This window comes from Triticum aestivum, chromosome 1B (assembly GCF_018294505.1).
Source record: "Triticum aestivum cultivar Chinese Spring chromosome 1B, IWGSC CS RefSeq v2.1, whole genome shotgun sequence".
Lineage (NCBI taxonomy): Eukaryota > Viridiplantae > Streptophyta > Magnoliopsida > Poales > Poaceae > Triticum > Triticum aestivum.
Window position 1 is genome coordinate 26,405,527 of NC_057795.1, and position 8,188 is coordinate 26,413,714.

Below are 8,188 nucleotides of genomic sequence, written 5' to 3' on the forward strand. Positions count from 1 at the left end.
ATTCCGCGTGTGCAACTATTTTGCACCCGTTGTATTTGAACGTAGAGCCTATCACACCCGATCATCACGTGGTGTCTCAGCACGAAGAACTTTCACAACGGTGCATACTCAGGGAGAACACTTCTTGATTATTAAGTGAGAGATCATCTTAAAATGCTACCGTCAATCAAAGCAAGATAAGATGCATAAAGGATAAACATCACATGCAATCAATATAAGTGATATGATATGGCCATCATCATCTTGTGCTTGTGATCTCCATCTTCGAAGCACCGTCATGATCACCATCGTCACCGGCGCGACACCTTGATCTCCATCGTAGCATCGTTGTCGTTACGCCATCTATTGCTTCTACGACTATCGGTACCGCTTAGTGATAAAGTAAAGCAATTACAAGGCGTTTGCATTTCATACAATAAAGCGACAACCATATGGCTCCTGCCAGTTGCCGATAACTTTGGTTACAAAACACGATCATCTCATACAATAAAATATAGCATCACGTCTTGACCATATCACATCACAATATGCCCTGCAAAAACAAGTTAGACGTCCTCTACTTTGTTGTTGCAATTTTTACGTGGCTGCTACGGGCTTTAGCAAGAACCGTTCTTACCTACGCATCAAAACCACAACGATAGTTTGTCAAGTTGGTGCTGTTTTAACCTTCGCAAGGACCGGGCGTAGCCACACTCGGTTCAACTAAAGTGAGAGAGACAGACACCCGCCGGTCACCTTTAAGCAACGAGTGCTCGTAGCGGTGAACCAGTCTCGCGTAAGCGTATGCGTAATGTCGGACCGGGCCGCTTCATCTCACAATGCCGCTGAACCAAAGTATGACATGCTGGTAAGCAGTATGACTTATATCGCCCACAACTCACTTGTGTTCTACTCGTGCATATAACATCAACGCATAAAACCTGGCTCTGATACCAGTGTTGGGGAACGTAGTAATTTCAAAAAATTTCCTACGTACACGCAAGATCATGGTGATGGCATAGCAACAAGAGGGGAGAGTGTCCGTCCACGTACCCTCGTAGACCGTAAGCGGAAGCGTTATGACAACGCGGTTGATGTAGTCGTATGTCTTCACGATTCGACCGATCCAAGCACCGAACGTACGGCACCTCCGAGTTCAGCACACGTTCAGCTCGATGACGATCCTCGGGCTCCGATCCAGCAAAGCTTCGGGGATGAGTTCCGTCAGCACGACGGCGTGGTGACGATGATGATGCTCTACCGGCGCAGGGCTTTGCCTAAACTCCGCGACGATATGATCAAGGTGGAATATGGTGGAGGGGGGCACCACACACGGCTAAGGAACGATCCGTAGATAAACTAGTATGTTATGGGGTGCCCCCCTGCCCCCGTATATAAAGGAGGGATGGGGAGGTGCGGCCGGCCCCCTTGGGGTGTGCCTGGAGGAGTCCTACTCCCACCAGGAGTAGGACTCCCCCTTCTTGCCTTGGTGGAGAAGGAAAGGGGGGAGGGGAAAGAGGAAAGGGGGGCGCCGCCCCCCTCCCCTTCCTTGTCCTATTCGAACTAGGGGGAGGGGGCGCGCGGCCTGCCCTGGCCGGCCCTCCTCTTCTCCCTCATGGCCCACTAAGGCCCATTAACCCCCGGGAGGGTTTCGGTAACCCCTCGGTGTTCCGGTAAAATCCCGATTTCACCCGGAACCTTTCCGATGTCCAAACATAGGCTTCCAATATATCAATCTTTATGTCTCGACCATTTCGAGACTCCTCGTCATGTTCGTGATCACATCCGGGACTCCGAACAAACTTCGGTACATCAAAACTTATAAACTCATAATAAAACTGTCATCATAACGTTAAGCGTGCGGACCCTACGGGTTCGAGAACTATGTAGACATGACCTAGAACCATTCTCGGTTAATAACCAATAGTAGGACCTGGATGCCCATATTGGTTCCTACATATTCTACGAAGATCTTTATCGGTCAAACCGCATAACAATATACGTTGTTCCCTTTGTCATCGGTATGTTACTTGCCCGAGATTTGATCGTCGGTATCCAATACCTAGTTCAATCTCGTTACCGGCAAGTCTCTTTACTCATTCCGTAATGCATCATCCTGTAACCAACTCATTTGGTCACATTGCTTGCAAGGCTTATAATGATGTGCATTACCGAGAGGCCCCAGAGATACCTCTCCGACAATCGGAGTGACAAAACCTAATCTCGAAATACGCCAACTCAACATGTACCTTTGGAGACACCTGTAGTACTCCTTTATAATCACCCAGTTACGTTCTGACGTTTGGTAGTACCCAAAGTGTTCCTCCGGTAAACGGGAGTTGCATATTTCTCATAGTTACAGGAACATGTATAAGTCATGAAGAAAGCAATAGCAGTATACTAAACGATCAAGTGCTAGGCTAACGGAATGGGTCATGTCAATCACATCATTCTCCTAATGATGTGATCCCATTAATCAAATGACAACTCTTTTGTCCATGGCTAGGAAACATAACCATCTTTGATAAACGAGCTAGTCAAGTAGAGGCATACTAGTGACACTATGTTTGTCTATGTATTCACACATGTATTATGTTTCCGGTTAATACAATTCTAGCATGAATAATAAACATTTATCATGAAATAAGGAAATAAATAATAACTTTATTATTGCCTCTAGGGCATATTTCCTTCAATCGGTTGTTCATAGTTGCAACTCGATGCAGGGGCTGGTAAGAACTAGGCGTGTGGCACAAGGGGAGATTGACATCACGGTCGGCAACAAAGCAAGAGTTGCTGCGTTGGAGGTCGGCATGATGCAGCTCCAGCTTCCTTTCGGATTCATTATGGAATTGAATAATTGTTATTACATTCCTGCACTTAGTCGGAACATTATTTCTGCCTCATGTTTGATGAGTCAAGGTTATGAATTCAATTGAAAGGACAATGGTTGTTCGATATTTTTGAATGGTATGTTCCACGGCTATGCACCCATTGTTGATGGGCTATTTATATTGAATCTAGAACAGGAACCGGTCTATAACGTGAATGTCAAGAGGCATAAGCCTAATGAGATAAATCCGACATACTTCTGGCATTGCCGGCTTGGACACATTAGTCTGAAACGCATGAAGAAGCTCCATGATGATGGGCTCCTAACTTCGTCCGACTTCGGGTTGTTCAAGACATGTGAATCATGCTTGCTCGGCAAGATGACTAAGTCTCCTTTCGCAAAGAGTTGTGAGAGGGCGTCCGATCTGTTGGAGCTTATACACAGTGATGTGTGTGGTCCAATGAGCACAACTATCAGAGGTGTCTATCAGTACTTCGTGACTTTTACTGACGACTTGAGTAGATATGGATATATCTATTTGATGAGGCACAAGTCGGAAACATTTGAAAAGTTCAAAGAGTTTCAGAACGAGGTTGAGAATTAGCTCGGCAAGACAATAAAGCTTCTGCGATCTGATCGTGGAGGTGAGTACATGAGCCAGGAGTTTGATGATCATCTGAAAAGTCGAGGTATAGTACCTCAGCTCACACCTCCTGGTACGCCACAGAAAAACGGTGTGTCAGAATGGAGGAATAGGACCTTGTTGGACATGGTCCTGTCTATGATGAGCAAATCGGATTTACCCTTGTCATTTTGGGGATACGCTCTAGAAACTGTAGCTTTAACGCTTAACAGGGTACCATCAAAATCCGTAGACAAGACACCACATGAGATGTGGACCGGGAAGAGTCCCAGTTTGTCTTTTCTAAAGATTTGGGGTTGTGAAGCATTTGTCAAGCGACTTATGTCAGACAAGCTTACACCCAAGTCGGATAAATGCATATTCATGGGATATCCGAGGGAAACCTTGGGATATAGCTTCTACAACCGGGAAGAGAACAAAGTGTTTATTGCTCGGAACGGGATTTTCCTTGAGAAAGAGTTTCTCAGTCGGGAGGCCAGTGGGAGGACGGTCCAACTCGAAGAAATTCGAGGACCACTCGGGGATGGCTCGGCTGGTGATGAGATCATACCGGAGTCAGTCAGGGAACCCGTAGTGGAAGCGGGACCGGAACCACGGAGGTCGGAAAGATTGCGCAGAGTGCGCGATGTATTGTTGCTAGAAAGCGACGAGCCGGCCACATATGCGGAAGCGATGGTGAGCCCAGATTCTGAGGCATGGCTGGAGGCCATGAGATCCGAGTTAAAGTCCATGGATGAGAATCAAGTCTGGGACTTGGTTGATCCGCCACCTGGCGTAACTGCCATTGGTTGCAAATGGGTCTTTAAGAAGAAAACCGATGTGGATGGAAATGTTCAGATCCACAAAGCTCGGCTTGTCGCTAAAGGTTATGGACAAGTTCAAGGAATTGACTACGACGAGACTTACTCGCCGGTAGCGATGCTGAAATCGGTGAGGATCATACTAGCTATAGCTGCATATTTCGATTACGAGATATGGCAGATGGATGTCAAAACGGCTTTCCTTCACGGAAATTTAACCGAGGACGTGTATATGATACAGCCCGAGGGTTTTGTCAATCCGACTAGCACTAGTAAGGTATGCAAGCTCAAGAGATCCATTTATGGGTTAAAGCAAGCATCTCGGAGTTGGAACATTCGTTTTGATGAGGTCGTCACTGGTCTCGGTTTCATCAAAAGCGAAGAGGACTCTTGTTTATACAAGAAGTTAAGTGGGAGCTCGATAGTGTTTTTGATCTTGTATGTGGATGACATACTACTGATCGGGAACAATGTTTCGATGCTAAACTCGGTCAAGGGATCATTGAATGGCAAGTTTTCGATGAAAGACCTTGGTGAAGCAGTCTATATTTTAGGCATTAAGATCTATAGAGATAGATCGAGGAGGCTGCTCGGCTTAAGCCAGAGCACGTACATAGATAAAGTGTTGAAGCGGTTCAACATGAGTGAGGCGAAGAAAGGGTTCTTGCCACTCTCACATGGTATAAGGCTAAGTGAGACTCAGAGTCCTTCGACATCTGATGAGCGAAGCAGGATGAGTAGGATTCCGTATGCCTCGGCAATCGGATCCATCATGTATGCCATGATATGTACAAGGCCTGATGTTGCTTTTGCAATAAGCCTAACAAGTAGATACCAGGCCAACTCAGGTGAGAGTCACTGGGCAGCGGTAAAGACTATTTTGAAGTACCTCAAAAGGACTAAAGAGATGTTCCTAGTTTATGGAGGTGAGGAAGAGCTCGTCGTAAGGGGTTACGCCGATGCTAGTTTCCAAACCGACAGAGATGATTGTCGATCACAGTCTGGATTCGTGTACGTCCTGAATGGAGGAGCAGTGCACTGGATGAGTTCCAAGTAGGATACGGTGGCCGATTCTACCACAGAAGCCGAATACATTGCGGCTTGTGAAGCTGCAAAGTAAGGTGTTTGGATCCGACATTTTCTGGATGATCTTGGTATTTTCCCAGCCTCGGTGAAACCGTTGGACCTTTATTGTGATAATTCTGGTGCCATTGCACAAACCAAGGAGCCGAGGAATCACCACAAGGTCAGACATATATATCGGAAATATCACCTGATACGAAAGATCATAAAGAATGGTGATGTAGAGTTATGCAAGATTCACACAGATGCAAATGTTGCAGATCCATTGACTAAGCTGCTTCCACAACCCAAGCATGAGGGGCACGTTAGAGCTATGGGCATTCGATGTCTATTTGATTGACTCTAGTGCAAGTGGGGGACTGTTGGAGATATGCCCTAGAGGCAATCATGTATGATGATATTTCCTATGTGTTTATGAATAAAGATAGTCCTTGAACATTATCAATGATGTGTATCAGCAAGTACGTGACTTGTTTATGGGACTATGCATTATATGATGAGTGTCCTAAAAGGTCCCTAGTCGAAAGGGCTGTGTGGACGCGCAGCCGACTAGACTAGCATATGACACGGTCGATGGCTTGGTCTCACTAGCCATGGAGCATTGGATGCTAACCGGATAATATGGACAAAGATCTGGTCGGATCCGCGTCGGATCCGAGTCGAGATAAGGTCTGAGTCGGACAAACCCAACTACGAGACACAGCGACATGTCATCTGTGAGTCTCTAGTACAACATACGTTCTATGTCCTAAGACCTGAGCTGACGCATGTACTCGAGATGGTGACAGACTTGCTTTGGGACAACCAAACACTACTCCGTGACTGGGTAGTTACAAAGGTAGGTTCCGGGTATGTCCAATCCCATGCCGCGAGACATGGTCGAGCAAGATGGGATTTGCCCCTCCAATCAGGACAGAGATACTCTGGGCCCCTCGTGTGATCCGACCAGGATAAGCATGGCCATGCGACAAGGATTATGAGATAATCCGGGTAGTGGTCGGGATCACTGGAACGAGAAACAGGTTGGGCTAGCACAAGGATGACAGTCTCGCCTTGAGCCCGACAACATATATCGTGAGGCAAAGGGAACAGAAGTGTGACACGTTGTACAGGTTCGCCTAACCAGCTTCATAGTCTGCTTAGTGGTCGGCACGCCTTGCTAGAGGCCGCTACCAACCGTGCAGGTCGGAGGTGATCCGAACTTTGGCTCTTGGTGAGGTCAAGGTGCTGCACGTCCCTACCACATCTCAGTTTGCTGATGTCTTCACCAAGGGATTGCCCTCTACGGTTTATTGTGACTTCCGATCCAGTCTGAACGTCTTGCCTAGCACCATTCGGACTGCCGGGGGGTGGTGGTGTTGAACTGCCATGTCATGTCATGTAATCTCTGTGATGTATATCCTGATGAGTTTGTTGTAACCAGTAGGCCTAGTCTATAGGGGCGTTCCTAGTCTAACGCCACCTCCTGGATAGTGCCCTGCATGTAGGGACTTGCTCCTGTATATGTAACCGAGACTGACTAAGGCAATACATAGCGTGTGATTCACTTTCTCTTGTCAGCTCACAAGGAGGTTGTCGGGCTGCCGAAGAAGCTGTGCCTCGCCTTGTCGCCGCCGTCCAAGGACAACAAGGTTGTCAACGGCGTTCTGGTCGGTTTCGACCTCAAGATCGAGTTGTTCGTCCCCAGCAGCAGGAGCGCTGACTCCTTCGGTACGGTGCGTGGCGGCGGGCGTCCTCATCGAGGTTGTTCTTGTCATCAACTTCATCTCCAACCCATCCACAGGTGTACAATATCCTGGAGTGCCCAATCTGCTTCCTGGTCAGTCCCCTAACCCTGAGTTTCGTCACTAATTTTTCTCTTAGAGGCGCTGTCAGCCCCTCCTTGTCATGTGCATATCATATATGCATTAGTACATAATCATTCATTATACACCATCAGGCATTAGGTCATCGCTGATATTGATGTTTATTATTTTAGCTGCCAGTGACTGCGTTTACTTCATCTTGTTTTACATTGTCGGTCTTGTGCTGTACGAGCAGGAATTGATTCTCACTAGGAACAGAAGCTTCAACAGTTTGTACCTGAGGGAGAGCCGAGTAAAGATGAAACAGGAGCTTTGACGGCATTCCAAGTGCGTGTCTGCATTCCTTAAGAAACTGTTGATGCTGCTCATACTGACATCTGCGGCCAATTGTTTGAGAAGGCGATGCATTTTATAGTTTTATTGTGCCTTTCATTAACACACCACATAATGTCAGGTTCAATTCCGGATATGCATTAGTTCAGCAAAGTTGTTGGCATGTTCTGTGTAAGTGTTCTTCTTACCCTTCTAGGATATTGCAGGTTGTCAAGGAAGCAATTTTGTCCGTTGATGGCACAACGTCACAAGGTCTGAACTTGAAAAAGGAGGCTGCTATGACCATCTTTAGTAAAGCAGTATGCCTCTCCCCTAAAAAATGTGTTACATAGATTGGCGTATGTTCTTCTGTAAGAACCACTATATCTTTTGGTATATTAAACTGGAAATCCAATTTACTTTTTGTATTGCCACATTCAATGACAGGTATAAAAATTATTCATGAACTACATTCAGAAAGAAAAAGCAGCTGGGAACTGCATTGAACAGGCAAAAGAATTGACGAAGTTAATTCCTCCTGTAAGTGAGCTTCTGCCTAACAATAAAGGAGAGCTTTACCTTTTTCCTACATATTCCGTTACAGGTGTCCAGCGGATATCACTAGAAGTAAACCATCTAGCAAATGATATGAACCTTTGTTCATGTAGCCTTGGCGCATCTTGTAGAGTGTGCAGCATGATCATACATTTACTTTCACGTCATGTTCGTAGTT